The sequence below is a fragment of the Spermophilus citellus genome (genome assembly GCF_964194105.1).
Source record: "Spermophilus citellus genome assembly, chromosome: 16".
Lineage (NCBI taxonomy): Eukaryota > Metazoa > Chordata > Mammalia > Rodentia > Sciuridae > Spermophilus > Spermophilus citellus.
In genome coordinates, this window is record NC_138196.1 from 39281755 (window position 1) to 39298364 (window position 16610).

A 16610-nucleotide genomic window follows, 5' to 3' on the forward strand; every position below is an offset into this window, starting at 1 on the left:
CTGCAGTACCGCTAGGCGGCGCCGTCCGCGGTTAGTCGCACCAGGCAGGCAGAGCGTCCTGCAATCTCTTATCCCAGAGCCAGCACTGGGGGCTCCACAGGTGCAGCGAACCTGGGAGGGCCGGAGGGCTGGTGAGCACCAGGAGGACGCAAGGATCATCCCAGGTAGCACCAGCTCCAGCAGCCTTGCTCTCCTGTCCTGTTCCTCCAGGGCCTGACTCCACTGACAGTTGGCCCAGTCAGAGAGCAGCTACTAGGGACAGCTGAGGGCAATTATGCATCCAAGGCAGCTTGGCAGGTTGGGGGAACATGGAGCTCAATAACATGCCACTAACTCTGGCTGCCCTTCTGTTCCTAGAAAACCAATCTAGGAGATTGAGATCGCTGCACCAGGGGCAGAATGTAGGTTAAGGGCAGGTGCAGGTGGGCCCCTTGTTTTCTAGGGAGGGCAGCAAGGGAGGGAGTCCCTGAACATGGGTGTCAGAGGGAAGGAACAAGAGAGCAAGGGAGCTTCCAGCGCACTGCACCATCTGCACCAGCCAGGCCCTACTATGGCGACAGCGGCTGTAGTACCTTCAGCAGCAGCAGCTGCTGCTGCTGCTGCCAGGCACCAGGTCCAGTCCAGAAATCCTTTGGGCCCTACTGGCTAGATATTTCTGCAGAGGCAGAAATATCTAGCCAGTAGGCCTGAACTTGAGGGTTCTTCCTCTTGGCGTGCCTCTTGGCTCTAGACATAAAGCCCTCTGAGACAATGCAGGGGGTTCTTGGGGCAATCCCTGGATGAAGAGATTTCACCAGAGTGTCACAGCCCCTGCCAAAAAGATGCTTCACAAAGGTCTGTGGCATGAGCGCATCAAGTGACCTGTAGGAACCTTATTATCAGGCTCAACCAGGGCTTCCCGTCAATTTCACACATCAGCCTTGGTAGAGGAGTGGAAATGTAGACGTTTCTAAAGTTGGATATTAAAAATGGGGAGATCAACATTTTTCTGTGGAGCCCTGAATCCAGAAAGGAGTCGGGGATGAGAGGATGGTATTTATCTCACAGACACTGAAAGAAGTCGGTATTGATTTGCCTCTGGCAAATACCAGTAGCGTCATCAGCTTCAATATACCATCAGCAAGAAGTACGGGCAGAAGATTCTGAAGCAAAAATCGTAATAGACAAGACTTCAACTTCCACAGAATATAAGGCTCTTGCAAGTTCGGAGCCATTTCTTCTTGATTGCAGTGAACAGCAGATCACACATGTGCTAATGTTGCTTTTCTGAGAGAAGGTGGAAGAGGGAAGACTTTTCTGGCAGAATAGGACCTTCACCTAACTTCCAAATCAGAAAACAACCATTCTATGAGCCAGCTTTTCATCACTGGAATGAAATACCTGAGGCAACTGACATATAAAGACAAAATGTTTCTTTTTCTTATGATTCTGCATGTTCTAACCCAAGCACTAAGGATCCTTTGTGTTGCTCCTGTAGAAAGGGAAGCACAGCATGATGTAAGCACATGGCAGAGCAAGCTGCTCTCCTCATGAGCTAGGAAGCCCTGGAGCACAGGCCGGGCCTACAGTCTCCTCTGGGGGAAATGCACAGTGACCTGAGAACTTCCCATTACCCCGATCTCCCCAGACTTGCACTGCCTCCCAATCACACTGCCCTGTTAATCAAGCCTTTAACATATGTGCGTGGAGAGTCTTCAACATCCCAACCAAAGCTACCCTTCACTGAGTGCAGTTAATCATGAAGCCCTGTTCCTAGGGGAGAGAAAGTAAATATCATGGTGACAGTTTCCTACTCACAGGTGTCTTCAACTCTATGTACTTCAATATTCACTATTATGTTGTCAAATGGAAATCCTGGAGAAAGTTCTGGAGATTTTTGTGAAATTCTTTTCGTGAACTCAGAAAAGAAAGATAGGACTTAAAACAATTATTAAATTTAATCATTAATTAATAATTAAATGAACTTACTTATTCAATAGTTATTGAAGCTTCAAATAGAGAATTTCAGAGAAGACTATAAAAAATAAATGAATTCCACAACTGCCTTCATTAAGATGAAGAACAGCGGTAGTCCTTCTGGAACGAAGACAAATTTGCAACTGTGATGCCATATGAAGAGGACTTCTTTTCACTTTATATGTTTTGTATTAATATTCACTGTCCTGTGTTAGTTTGTTACCTGGCATTCCCTCTTATTTGGATTCAGACTTGCCCAATGCTTCCCTAGAGTAGGAAATATTCATACCAGAAATACAAATCAATAAACTCCAGGAAGTACATGCAAAGGATCCACATATCTTTCAGTTCATAAGATGTTCATTTTATCTACACACATGAACAATCATTGAAATATCTCTATCAAAGTTCATCTTTCCAGGGAAGGAAGATGCAGTCCTTCCTGTGATTGTCTGTCTCCCTACCTGTGGAGTCTGTGTCTGTTCGGGGGATTTTCAAATATTTGACAAGGGCCAGAATTCCTTTGATTGTTCAAAGCCAAGTCATTTCTAAGTGTGCCCAGTTTTCAATAACCATATAATAATACTCCTAGGAAATTTGTACCATCATAAAGGGACAGTTATCAAAAGAGTGATAAGCAATAAAGACTTTCTTAATTGGTAAATTTTTGTATAATTTTTTTTATATAGTATCAAAGTGAGCTTACCAAAACTGGAAGTTAAAAATGAGTAACAATACAAGTGAAGCCTAGATTTGTCAGCTTTTTCGCTACAGTGAAGACCCAATCTGATCAGAATTATCTTAGGGGAGCAAAGTTTATTTGGAGGCTCATGAGTTCAGAGGTCTCAGTCCATAGAGAGCAGGCTCCATTCTTTGGAACCTAAGGTGAGACAGAATATCATGGCAGAAGAGTGTGGCAGAGGGAAGTAGCTGACAGGATGATCAAGAAGCAGAGAAAGAGATTTCTACTTTTTACTTACAGATAGATAGCCCACAGCCTTGACCAAAAAGACAGACCTCCTCCAGGTCTGGAGGCACCCTGCTTGCCTTCAGTTAGCTTCCAACCGATCCAAACAGGTGAGTAATTCACAGATTGGGTTAAGGCTCTTGATGCCCAATTAACTTCTACTCTCCAAGGATTCAAAGAAGTATTTACCAGAAGAGAAAACAGCCTCTGAAACCCAACACAGCATGTTTGGAAAGTATAAAAAACAAAACCAAAAAAGACAATAAAAATGTATCCAAAGAGTTGTGACCAGATGAATAGCTTACAAATCAGCCACCTTTGTCAATACCTGCCATGGCTGCTCACTCAAATGAGAACAACTAAGATATCCCTGCACCAGCTCTTCCTCATTTTCTCAAAGAAACATCAAATGGTACAAATGCTAAACAGAGAAAAGGGAGAAAAGGCAGTGCCAAGGACCAGCTCTCTTTTTTCATCACCTCTAGCTTGCTCAGCTCACATGGAATTTGACTTCCATGCTGACAACTAGTATTAGGCCACCTAATTATACATTCAGCCAGGGAGCCTGCCTCAGAAAGGTACTATAGAACAAATTCGGGTGCAAGTTCTCCTTTGATTTCAGGCCTTGGAATAATTGTGAGCATCCTTTCTTCTTCAAGAATAGGCAGACTAACACCCCACCCTCGGTGGACAATCGTACCTGGACACAATATGTGGGAACAAAAAAGAAAGAAAAAAGAAAAGAACAGAAAAGACAAGAGAGAACGACAAAGAGGCTCATGAACTTTGATCCTCCAGATGCTCCGATTTTCGGCAACCCACACAAGGAATCATGGCAATGACTTGATTTCCAGACAGTCACTGTCCTCAAACATCTCAAACATCTTCTTCTGCCTATTCTTGAAGAAGAAAGGATGCTCACAATTATTGCAAGGCATGAACTCAATGCACTCCACTCAAAAATCCTCTCACCCTAGTTTCAATTCTTGTGAAGGAAGTGCCGAAGTATTTGAACAATACCCCCGTGAAATGACTGCAGAGCACAGGGAAAGTCCGGCACACAGAAAGGAAGTGTCTCACATCCATCCACTTTGGAGTCAAAGGCCTGGAGATCCTAGGCTCTGGCAGAAGAGTGCACTGGTGTGTGTCCTCCATGGGACTTTCTGGGCTTTGCGTGCCAAGGGTCCCCCTTGGTGGCTGCTATGCCATCCTGGCTGCTCTCGACATACTTGCGGGTGTCACAGGACAGGCGGACTGACAGCCCAATGACGTCACCGTGTGCCAGTCATCCTAGGGGCTTCCTGACCTGGTGGCATCCCAGGAAGATCCAACACAAGCAGCAGCTCAGTGGTCACGTTAGGAGGGGAGACCTTAGGACCGAACCCCATGAGGGCATGTTCTTTTCAGCACAAGCGGCCCCAACTCCTTCAGCCCCTGCAAGTGCAGAGTGGTTCTGCTGGTGGCCTGTCTAATGTGCCCTCTGGGCACTCCTGCTCCTTCCAGGGCCCTGGACCCAGCTGTCACTAGCCTGCCAGCACCACCCTGAAGTACCGCTAGGCGGCGCTGCCTGCAGTTGGTCGCACCAGGCAGGCCTAGTGCCAGAACACCCTGCCTCCTGGCACCAGCCCACTCTGGACTCTGCAGATGCAGCGAACCTGGGAGGGCTGGAGTGCTGGCGAGCACTAGGAGGATGCAAGGATCAACACAGGTAGCGCCAGCCCCAGCGGCATTGCCCTCCCATCCTGCTCCTCCAGGTCCTGGCCCCGCTGAAAGTTGGCCCAGTCAGCGAATTTGCCTGGGTTCCCAGCAGCCCTAGGGAGCAGCCACTGTGGACACATGAGGGCAGTGGAGCATCCAAAGCAGCTGGGCGGGTTATGAGAACTTTGAGCTCCACCACCTCCTTCCACCGGGTGCCCCTCCATTCCTAGAAAGCCAAATCTGGAGATCATTGCAACCTGGACAGAATGAAGGCTAAGGGCAGGTGGGTGGATCTGTTGCTTTTTAGTGAGGGCAGCAGGGAGAGAGTACCTGAACATGGGCGACAGAGGGAAGGAGCATGGGAGCTTCCAGCATGGTGCACCCTCTGCACCAGCCAGGCCCACTTTGGCGGCTGCAGCTGCTGCTGCTACTTTTGCTGCTGCCCGGCACCAAGTCCAGTCCAGAAATCCTCTGGGCCCAACTGTCCAATGGTCCCTTCCATTTACCCACAGCTGCAGAGATATCTAGCCAGTTGGGATGAACCTGAGGCTTCCTCCTCTTGGCCTGACTCTAGTCTCTCAGACACAAAGCCCTCTGAGACAATTCCCCAGGTTCTTGGGGCAACCCCTGGAGGAAGACATTTCACTGGAGCCTCACAGCCCCTGCCACAATGATGCTCCAAAAAGTCTGTGGGATGAGTGAACCAAGTGCCTGATTGTAACCTGATAATCAGGCTCAACCAGTGCTGCCTGTCAATTTCACACATCAGCGTTGCTAGAGGAGTGGAAATGTAGAAGTTTCTAAAGTTGCATATTAGTAAAAGGGGGAGAGCTCAAAACTTTTCTGTGGAGCACTAAATCCAGAAAGGAGTTGGTAATGAGAGGATGGTGTTTATTTCACAGACACTGAAAGAAATGTAGCTGGTACTGATTTGCCTCTGACAAATAGCAGTAGCATCACCAGCTTCAAGATATCATAAGCAAGAAGCACAGGCGGAAGATTCTGAGGCAAAAAAAGAATGGAAAGAATTCAACTTCCATAGAACATAAGGCTCTTGCAGGTTCTGAGCCATTTCTTGCTGATTGCAGCACACAGTAGATCAAACATGTGCTAATTTTGCTTTTCTAGTGGAAGACCTAAGAGGGAAGACTTTCCTGACAGAATAGAACCTTCACCCAACTGTAAAATAATAAATCAACTGTTCTATTAGTCAGCTTCCCATGACTTTAATGAAATACCGGAGATAACTGGCATTTATAGACAAAATGTTGACTTATGATTCTGGATGTTCTAACCCAAGAACTAAGGACTCCTGTTTTGCCCCTCTAGAAAGGGAATCACAATGAGATTTAAGCACATGGCAGAGCAAGCTGCTCTCCTCATGGGCTAGGAAGCACTAGAGCACAGGCCCGGCCTACAATCTCCTCTGGGGAAATGCACTGTGACCTGAGAACTTCCCAATACCCTGACCTCTCAAAACTTGCACTGCCTCGCAATCACACTGCCCTGTGGACCAAGCCTTTAACATATGTGCCTTGAGATACTTCAACATCTCGACCACAGCTACCCTTCACTGAGTGTCATTGATTAATCACGAAGCCCTGTTCCTAGGGAAGAGAAAGTAAATCCCACTGTGACAGTTTTCTACTAGTAGGTGTCTTCAACTCTATGTATTTCAACATTCATTATTATGTTGTCAAATGGAAGTCCTGGAGAACGTTCTGGAGATTTTGTGAAATTGTTTTCATTAACTCAGAAAAGAGAAGAAAATAAATGTATTTGAAATGTGGAACAATAGTGTAACGTTATACTCTCAGTTGGAATCTGGCTCATTAAGCTTTTTGGTTTATAACAGAGTTCTTTGAAAATACTGTGGGATACTATCTGCAATTCTGATTTTCTCTATTAGTTTTTAGTTCTATCTACTTACTCCTCGTAAAAGTATGCGTAATTTCTTTTTTCAAATATCTGTGTTCTTCTAAGGATAGGTGTTCCTATACTCATTTAAAAGAATACAAACCCATAACCAAAGTGAAAGTAACTTCAAAGACATAAGAATATTATTTTTGCTTCTAATTTTAATATTTCTTACTTTGTCCTTGATAAATGTTGACATGTGCCAAGGCATAACTGATCCAAGTATATTCTGAATTTTCATTAATAATAATGTTTATGAAATTATGGTCATACAATTGGTACTAATATGTAAACCATTTAATTTATTTGATATAGGAAAGACAGAAAATAAAAATAAATATTAAAGCTTCATATAGAGAAGACTATAAAAAATCAATGACTTCCATAATTGCCTTTTTAAGATGAAGAGTAAATGTCTTATTTATAGAAATAAAATAAATTTGTAACCAGGAGGCAATATGAAGGAGACTTCTTTATGAAAGGAAAGTGACCATAACACTCAGAGTAACCAAGATATCTTTATTGCAGCAGTGCAAAAGAGGAGATAAAGAGAGACAGAGAAAGAGTGGGGAAAGACAGAAGAAAGGGGGGAGAGCAATGAGAGAGAGAGAGAAAGAGAGAGAGAGAGAGAGAAGAGAAGAGAAGAGGAGAGGAGAGGAGAGGAGAGGAGAGGAGAGGAGGAGAGAAAAGGAGAGAGTGAGAGGGAAAGTAAAAGCCAGAGAAGAAAGGGAGAGCAAGAGAGAGAGAGAGAGAGAGAGAGAGAGAGAGAGAGAGAGAGAGAGAGAACAAGAAAGTATGAGAGAGAGGCCCAGCAGGAGGGAGTTTTTATAGCCTAAATCTAATAATGTCTCTGGGTCTGCAAGCTGTCTTCTTGGCACAAGTTGGGGTTAAGTGTTCAGCCTTGAGTGGGGGGTTGAGTGCTCAGCTTTGAGTGGGGTTGAGTGTTCAGACTTGGACGCAAACAGGTGATAAAGGACCAGACAGAGGGGGGTTGGGGTGCATGGGTTATCCTGCAGCTAAGGTTTCTTCAGCCTGCCCTGCAGACAACTTAGTTTAGCCTGATCTGCACCTAACATTCCTCCCTTTTTGTTTTTCTAGTTGACATGGGGGTGGTGTAATCATCTGGCTACTTCCTGCTTAATGACGGGAGGTGTGGGACCTAGGAGGGAAAGTGGAAAAATGTCCCAGGGACAGGCCTGGGAACACCAGGGCAGCTAGAAATAACATCCAGTGGCTATAGACAGTTATCTCAGAAGGGGAAAAGTCCATAAAGGTTCCTTGAAGCCATAGGTTGTCAACAGCATCAAACCTTTTCTGAGTGGAGGAGATCTTCAGTATCAGCCATTGGTCCCATCGTAGGGACTTTAGGAAGTATCAGAGGTGGCTTGGTTGAATCCAGTAATGTTAACGGTGACAGCCTGATTGCAGCCAGTGGAAGGGCAATCACCTTGACCCATAAACTGAGAGTGGGTGGTGTCATCCTGGTACCATGTTGCTTGGATGTTAAAGCACCATCTGTGGTTGGGATAGAAACTTGAATGAGATTAATGATTAGTAAAAAAGAAGAGAATTGGCAAAAAAATCTTGAGTTTGGTAGGTGTGGTGGGAGTCCAGAACTGAACATTTGGAACAGGTGCCTTTTTAAGGTGAGAGACATGTTACCAGGGGGAGTGGTCCAAAAGCTTGGCCATCATTGGAGTATTACCTATGATACGGGGTTCCATCCAGTGAGGTTCCAACAATTGAGGATGCAGTTCCCGAAGTAATACTGCGTCATCCAGTTGAAGAGCGTCCAATTCAGTTCCTGGTTGTGTTGGGATTGCAGCAATGAATGGCGCAAGAAGGCATCGGTCTGCATGTTCCTTTAGGAGTTTGTGTAGAAGTGTGAGATAGGACAGATAGGATACAAGAGGAGGAGGACTGATTGGAAAGTGTTAGGTAGTTAAGAAAGGGTACCTATAGAGTTGCTCAAAGGGACTAAGGCCTGAGGGAGCTCTGGGGGCTGCCTGAATTCAGGTGAGGGTCAATGGCAGGAGATTGGGCCAGGACAGCCTGAGTTCAATAGCATGTTTAATGAGATGATCCTTGAGAATGCTGTTAAGCCTCTCAACCTTACCCGAGGATTGGGGTTGGTGGGGGATGTGGAGCCTCCAAGTGATGTTGAGGCATTTGGAGAATAGTTGAAAAACCTGAGAAGTGAAGGCTGGACTGTTGTCTGACTGAATGGAGGCAGGAAGTTCAAACCTGGGAATGACCTCCTCAGTGAGGATGGAGGTGTCAGTGTTAGCAATTTCCCTGGAGGTAGGGAAGGCTTATATCCAACCTGAAAAAAAAATATCAACCAAAGTAAGTAGGTAGTGAAGCTTTTTGTGCCTAGGCATGTGAGTGAAGTTGATCTACCAGTCTTCACCTGGGTGGTGGCTCCTCATCTGATGTGTGGGGAATTTAGGTTTGTTGCTTCTTTGTGGGGATGCTATAGAGCAGACAGAACAAGCAGAGTGGACCTGCCAAAGAGTAGTTCTCATTCCTAGAAAGTGAAAGAAGAGTTGTAAAATCTGAAAAATGGTATAGGGAGGGTTTTAGGTGGAGGCAGAGTCTCTGGAGCTGGAGGAGTTGGTCATGAGTCATAGGTCTCTGTCTTGGGCATCAGGGGCTGGTAGTCTTAAAGAAGTAGTTGATTGACTGACTGGTTGGTGAATTTGTGTATCTGATCTTTCAGGAACTTTTGTAGGCAATTTAACAGACATGGTCCTATTAAGAGAAACATAAAGAGGACAAATAGGGGTCCTGCAAGGGGAAGAAACCAAGGCCATACTTGACTGAACCTTTCCCTTGGAGACCATTGGCCTAGTTGCTGTCTCCTCTTTTCTAGCTGTTCTTGTCCTTCATTACTCCCAGGAAAGACTGTGTTTTGGCTTAACTATTTTTGGTAGGTGTTTAAGATCAAGCTGTCAAAATTGACTTTGTTTCTATCTATTGTTGAGAGTCAGCCTCAGCCGAGTTCCCATAAGGTTCACTTGTGGGGGAACTTGAGAGCAGCTTCTTAGTTCTGCTAGTGCCATTTATGCTAAGATGGGTCCAGATCTTGCTTGACAATGTGGCTTCCCTTGGAAGCATCAGGAATGTCTCCTGACTCCAATGATCCTTGTATTCACAGCAAGGGCACTAATTGGCTTTTCATTCTCCAGTGGTCTCATTAATCTCCCTGATCAGGAGGTTATGTGGCCCAGAATTGCAAAGCTCTTTAGAGAGTTCTCTGTTCCCTAGATTCAGACTGACTTAGAGGGTAAGAGCCAAATATTGGTTTCCTTGGCCATTTTAATTTAATTTTAAATTTAAGTTTTGATCTTAAACATCTAGCAAAGTCATTCTGACATATAGTAACTTGGGAGGTAGAGCTTTATCTCACATAAGGCGGGGCTATTTATAAATCTTAGGTAAAGTGTTCTAGTATTGAAGCTGATCTTTGTTTTTAAATATCATTTTATAAAGTTTCCATATATTGTTGCTTGATGTCACATGAATACTAGGTAACACAATATGATTACTTTTAAATTGTACCCCAGTTTATAGAACTTTATATTAATCTTATTGATAACAGTTCCAGTTATAGAAAATTAAATGATATAAATAAATCTCCAATATGTTATTTTTATAAGCCTAAGATTACCATGCAACCTTTTGGAGAACATCAGCTTGATATAATTTTTTTTAAAGCTTCTATCTTAAAGACTTATATACCTGGAATATATGAACACATTTAATATACAAAAAAGAGTAATAGTACCACAATTACATTGATGTTTTTATATTAATCAAGTTTAGATCTTAAAGAAATAACATATTACAATATTTCAAAATAACAGTTGTTGTTATCCATAGTTGTATAATCCTTAATTTCATCAAGATTACTTGCTCAAAAAACTTACATATATAAGCAACTTACACAGACCTTCTTTATCACTTGCTCAAATCCTCTTATTTATTTAATCACATGACTCTCTTATCCAGAAACACATTTTTCTTCAATTAAATCCATATTTAGAACCTCCTAATTACTCTTTATCATCTGTTAACTCCTTATTTATTCAGTCTTTGAAACAATCCTTGTAAATTTCTGAATTTAGGCAAGTTATTCCATTTTAATAAGAGATATTTTGTTATTTGAGGTACACAATTAATCACATCTATTTAACACTTCATAAAAACATAAACAATGTTTAAGTGTATAGAATTATGTTGTTGAACGGATGAGCAAGGCAAGGCAGGTAACATAGCATAGGAGATAGGGAAACAGTTTTATTTGGTTGCAGCCAGATTCAGAGGGCACAGCTTCTGCTGTAATCAATTTATCCCTTGAACCCCAAATTTAGGTAGTTTCATAATTTTGCACACAGCATGTAAGGGGAGGGGCTCAGAAGTTCACAGTCTTCAGAAGTTCACAAAAAAAAGCATTTTTTTCTCTCTCTGTTTTGGGCAAGTTAACCCTTCAAGGACACCTGAGAAGGGGAGAGCTTCTTCTTCCCTTTCTTCCCTCCCTCTGCCAGCTGTTATCATGGAGCCCAGTTGGTAAATCCCTTATCTTAGAAATGTAGCCATCACTGTGAACCCCAACTCAAGGCCAGAGGCCTTGTTTACATTTTTTGTGAAAACACTAGTAAGGGGGTGTCCAGAACCTGGAGTGCTGATTTTTTTCCGGCCAATGGCCAAGTAAAACAGGGCAACGTGAAAAGAGGAAATTTATCTCCATTGAACTTTTCTGTAGGGACTCTTTGCTGACAATCCTAAAATCAGCCATGGTACAGATTCTGTAGAAGGTCAGTTATGACTTTTCTGTGGGACTGGGTAGGAAGGGGGAAGATGGGAAGGCGGGGCTGAGAGCAGCTCCCATGGATCTGAGAATGAGGAAGGAGATGCAAAAGAATAATCGAAAAGGGGGTTGGGATTTTCCCTAGCAAGGAAAACTTGAGCAGTAGAACAGGTAGAGCAGAGGGGAAGTTGGGAGTGAATATATCAAAAAGCCTGTAAGGGACTTTAATTCTTACTAACCTTGTTTTTAGTGATGACAAAGCAACGTTAAAGGCCATTTCCATCAGATTTTGGATAGGGGTCCCAGGGTTCTCCTCAGCTAGTTTGAGCTTTGGGTTAGCTGCTAAGAGGACCTGGTGGGACCCAGTGTGGGCACTGACAGGAGAAGAGAGGAGTGAGTAGGTGGAGGGATAACTTCAGTACCTTCTACCTCAGCAAGGGGGCTATGGTTTGAGGAATGGTGGTAGTTTGGGTTTTGGATCTAGTAATGGGAGGGGAGAAAGCAGGTTATTGAGGCAGGGGAGATGGTGGAGGGGCTGGGGCAGAAGGTTGAGGGTGAGGACCTGTTTGAGCCAGGTGATAGGGTGCAGATTCATCAGCAAGCTCAAAAGTAGTGGATGAGTCTGGAAGAGGAGAAGATTGGGGATTGCTGGTTGTAGGGGTTAGATTGCAAGCAAAAAAATCTGTAGAGGTTTGCAAGTCTTTTCTTTTTTCTGCCTTCCTGTGAATTTCTTGAACATTTAAAAAATCAATTCAAAAGAAGTTAAAGATTTAATCATAAAACTTAAGACCATAAAACTACTAATAGAAAACAGAGGAAAGGATCATGACATTGTACCTTGTAATACTTTGTAGATATGACCCTCAAAATACAGGCAACAAAAACAAAAATAAATTAAGAGTACGTTAAAACAACAATAATAGCAAAAGTGTTGCTCAGTTAAGGGAGCATCAACAGAGTAAAGAGGCAACCTACATAATGGGAAAAAAATATTTACAAGCCATATGAATGTTAAAGGATTAATATTCAAAATATATAAGAAACTTAACTCTATAGCCAGGAAATAATCAAAATTTAAAAGTATGCAAAAGACCTGACTAGAAATTTCTCTGAAGAAGATACACAGATGGCTAACAGATATATGAGGAAGTTCTCCACATAATTAATCATCAGGAAAAATTTTAAAGTATGTAATAGAACTAGATTCTGTTTCTCACCCTGCACAAAACTCAACTCAAAAGTGGATCAAAATCTAGGAATTAGGGTAGGTCTTTGATCCACCTTGAGTAGTGGTATTTTCTTGAGTTCATTCTGTATCCTGAATATTAATGCCTCATTGGGAGAAAGCTGCAAAGATTTTCTCCCATTCTGTCTATTCTCTCCTCATGCTCTTTTTTTTTCTTGTGGAAAAGCTTTTAAATTTGATGCCATCCCACTTATTGATTCTTGTTTCTTTATTTCTTGAACTTTCGGACTCTTGTTAAAGAAGTTGATGCCTATGCTAATATGTTGGAATGTTAAGCCCAGGTTTTCTGCAAGTGATAGGAGAAAACAGGATGAAATTATATTTTATATGTGTTTGAATATGGTATAATGAATCTTATTAATATGCATAATTTTAATCCTCCAAAAAAAGCTACATTGAGATGTTACCTCATCTCTGTTATAATGGCTAAAATAGAAAAAATATGAAACAATTGTTGACAAGGAAACAATTCTGCACTGTTTGTAAGAATGTAAATTAGCACAGCCATTATAGAGATAATTATGGGGGTTTCTCAAAAACTTAGAAATAGAAATATATGTTATACAATAGCCCACTCTGGTTATGCATATCCAAAGAAATTGAAATTAGATTTTGAAAGAGATATTTATACTTCAGTGTTCATTGCAATATTTATTAACAATAGAAGATATAGAAATAACCTAAGGGTTCTACAGCAGATGAATAAAGAAAATATGATATATACATATGCAGTGTAATATCATTAAGACTTAAAAAGAAATCCTGCCTCTTGTGACAATACAGATGAACCCGAAGGACATTATGCTATGTTATATATGCTATGTACAGAAAGACAGTATGATCTTTACATGTGAAATCTCAAAAGTCAAAAGAGGGTAGAAAGGTATTTTTCAGTTTCTGACGGGGAAAATGAAGCAGTTAGTCAAAGAGTACTAAATTTCTCTTAGGCATCATGAATAAACTCTGGAGTTATAATGGACAGCATGATGTTTATAGATAACAATACTGTATTTATACTTGAAATTGCTAAGAGAGTACATCTTAACTATTCTCACCACTTAAGAAAAGGTCACTGTGAAGTGATGGATATGTTAATTAGATATAATTTTACAATGCATATTTATATTAAAGAATCATGTGGTACACCTTGAATATAAAGAGGTTTTGTGAATTACACCTCAGTGAAGCTGGAAAAAATATTTCCTCCACATTAAGCCATATTCACACACCATTATAATTTAGCTTCAACTATGAAAAGTAATTTACCAAGCACAAAAGAGAAATAAAATATATGGCAGTTAGTTATTTAATATCTTCATTGTTTGTTATTATTAACATTCCAAGATTTATTGGATCATGTCCTTTCTGTTTAGATAATTACCATTAGCTATTTTTTTCAGCATATTTTGGCTAGTGACAGATCATTTCTTTTTGAAAGATTTCACAGGATTTAGAATGCTACATTGACAACTCTTTTCTTAAAACAATTGAAAAATATTGTAACATTTTGCAATAATTTCCCCAAATGTCAGATGATAAATCTGTTATTGATTAAATATTTTTTCTTCACTTAGAGATAAGGGTGTTTTGTGTTTTGTTTTGTTTTGTTTGTGTGTATGGTTGTGTGTTTTTCTCTATATATCTTGCTAAAGATATTTTTCTGGATCTTTAGTTTTCTATAACTTATGATGTGTCCTCAGACAGATTTTGGAGGGTACATTATGTTTGAGGTTTTCTCAGCTTCCTAAGATTATATCTTTTGTCAAATATCATAATGTTCAGTTCATATTTATTTTTAACATTGCCCTCTTCCTCCTTCCATGTGAAAATCTGGATGATGTGTTTTAAATATTTCTCATAGATCCACAAATCCTTGATGTTCTGTACATTTTCTTCTTTTTTTGTATGATTTTTTTCCTAATCTTAAAATTTTGTATGATTTTTTTAAGATTTAAATGTCACCTTTGTTTTTCAACTTTATTCCTTTGGTCTTTGAGGTTTCATATCAGAAACAGACTACTACATCACAATGTATTTTGCTTTCTGTTACAAATATTTTTGAATTATTTTATCAAAAGCACATAGTGGCATGGATTTGTGTTCTTACACAGGTGAGGGACCCCCTTCTAGTGTATAGATTTTTGGAGCAAATCTGCAGGGTCTGTTAGTCTTCGGTCCCTTTTCTCTGAAACACTAACTCTCCTCTGACACCTAATGTTCATGTGTGCTGAACTGAAGGTACTACATGTCTAAAAATGATTGCATGCAGAACCAAACTGTCTAGTGGTCTAAGGCATTGTACAATTGGCAATTATTGTAGAAAATTAAGAAATAGGTATAGACTGAGGAGTGGGATAGCTGGGTCAAAAGATGGTTCTATTCCCAGTTTTCCAAGGAATCTCCATACTGCTTTCCATATTGGTGGCACCATTTTGCAGTTCCACCAGCACTGTATAAGTGTGCCTTTTCCCCCACATCCTCCTCAACACTTATTGTTGTTTGTATTCTCAATAGCTGCCATTCTGACTCGAGTGAGATGAAATCTTAGAGAAGTATACAGCCACATCAATGTTTATAGCAGCACAATTCACAATAGGTAAATTGTGGAACCAACCTAGATGCCCTTCAGTAGATGAATGGATAAAGAAAATGTAGCATATATACACAATGGAATATTACTCAGCAATAAAAGAGAATAAAATCATGGCATTTGCAGGTAAATGGATGGAGTTAGAGAATATAATGCTAAGTGAAGTTTTAGCCAATCCGAAAAAACTAAATTCCAAATGTTTTCTCTGATATAAGGAGAATAATTCATAGTGAGGTTGGGAGGGGGGCATGGGAAGATTAGAGGAATTCTAGATAGGTCAAAGGGGTGGGAGGAGAAGGGAGGGGGAATGGGGGTAGAAAAGATGGTGGAATGAGATGGACATCATGAACCTAAGTACATGTAAGAAGACATGAATGGTGTGAATATACTTTGTGTACAACCAGATATATGAAAAATTGTGCTATATGTGTGTGATATGAATTGTAATATATTCTGCTATCATATATAACAAATTAGAATTTTTAAAAACTTTAAAAAGGACAAAAACAGAATTTGGGCAAACTAAAAAAGTTATGGAGAGACCAACACTCCCTAAACTCCAGACTCATCAAAGTCAATAAGCAGCAGATCCTTTTGGTATCAACAAAGCCTCTCATCAGGAAGCAAAGCTGCTAGGGTCCCAATGCGGTTTTATTAGTTATTCTGATTCATCCTTAGGGAATTGAAATAAAGGTGATTATAGAGTGAGAAAACATATATGAAGAATTAATTTGTAATTGAAAGAGTGGCAAATTGAATATCTTTAAATTATGAACAACCTGAGTCGTGAACAAGTGTTGAGTGTCACAAGAGAATTTATAAAACCTGCAACATATCCATTATAATTGCAGTTCATCTGAAAAACAAAAATACATAAAGTAAAACAAGTGGATAAATTTATTTTTAAAATTTACTTCCCAGTATGACATTTATATTTATTCATATTAAAAAATCCTAAGACTTGCCTGAGCTAACAAAGGCTCAGAATGTTTGGTGCCATTTTTGTCATAAGAATAAATAAGAGATGATGGAGATAAAGACGATCTAGGCAAAAATAAAAACATGCTCAAACAAAACAGAAAAAGTAGAAAACATACTCTTCATATGCAAAGTGTCTATGGGTTGAGGAATTCAAAGTTTGGCCAATCAACTGTTTATAAACTATTCTCCAAATATTTCCAACTAGAGTTATAATACTAAAATGCAAGTTCATGAAAAAACAAATCACTAAACATATAAAAGTAAAATCATGTAGGCCCCATTTCTAGCATAGAACTTTGGAATCTTTGTCTTTATCATTCATTGATTTCATATGTTACTCTTGAATCTCAAAATTAAAATGTAGTATTACGACTAAATTTTAAAAGACTTGTTTTGTTTCACTACAAATTCATATAAACTAAGCTTAGCTATGCACCAAATTTGT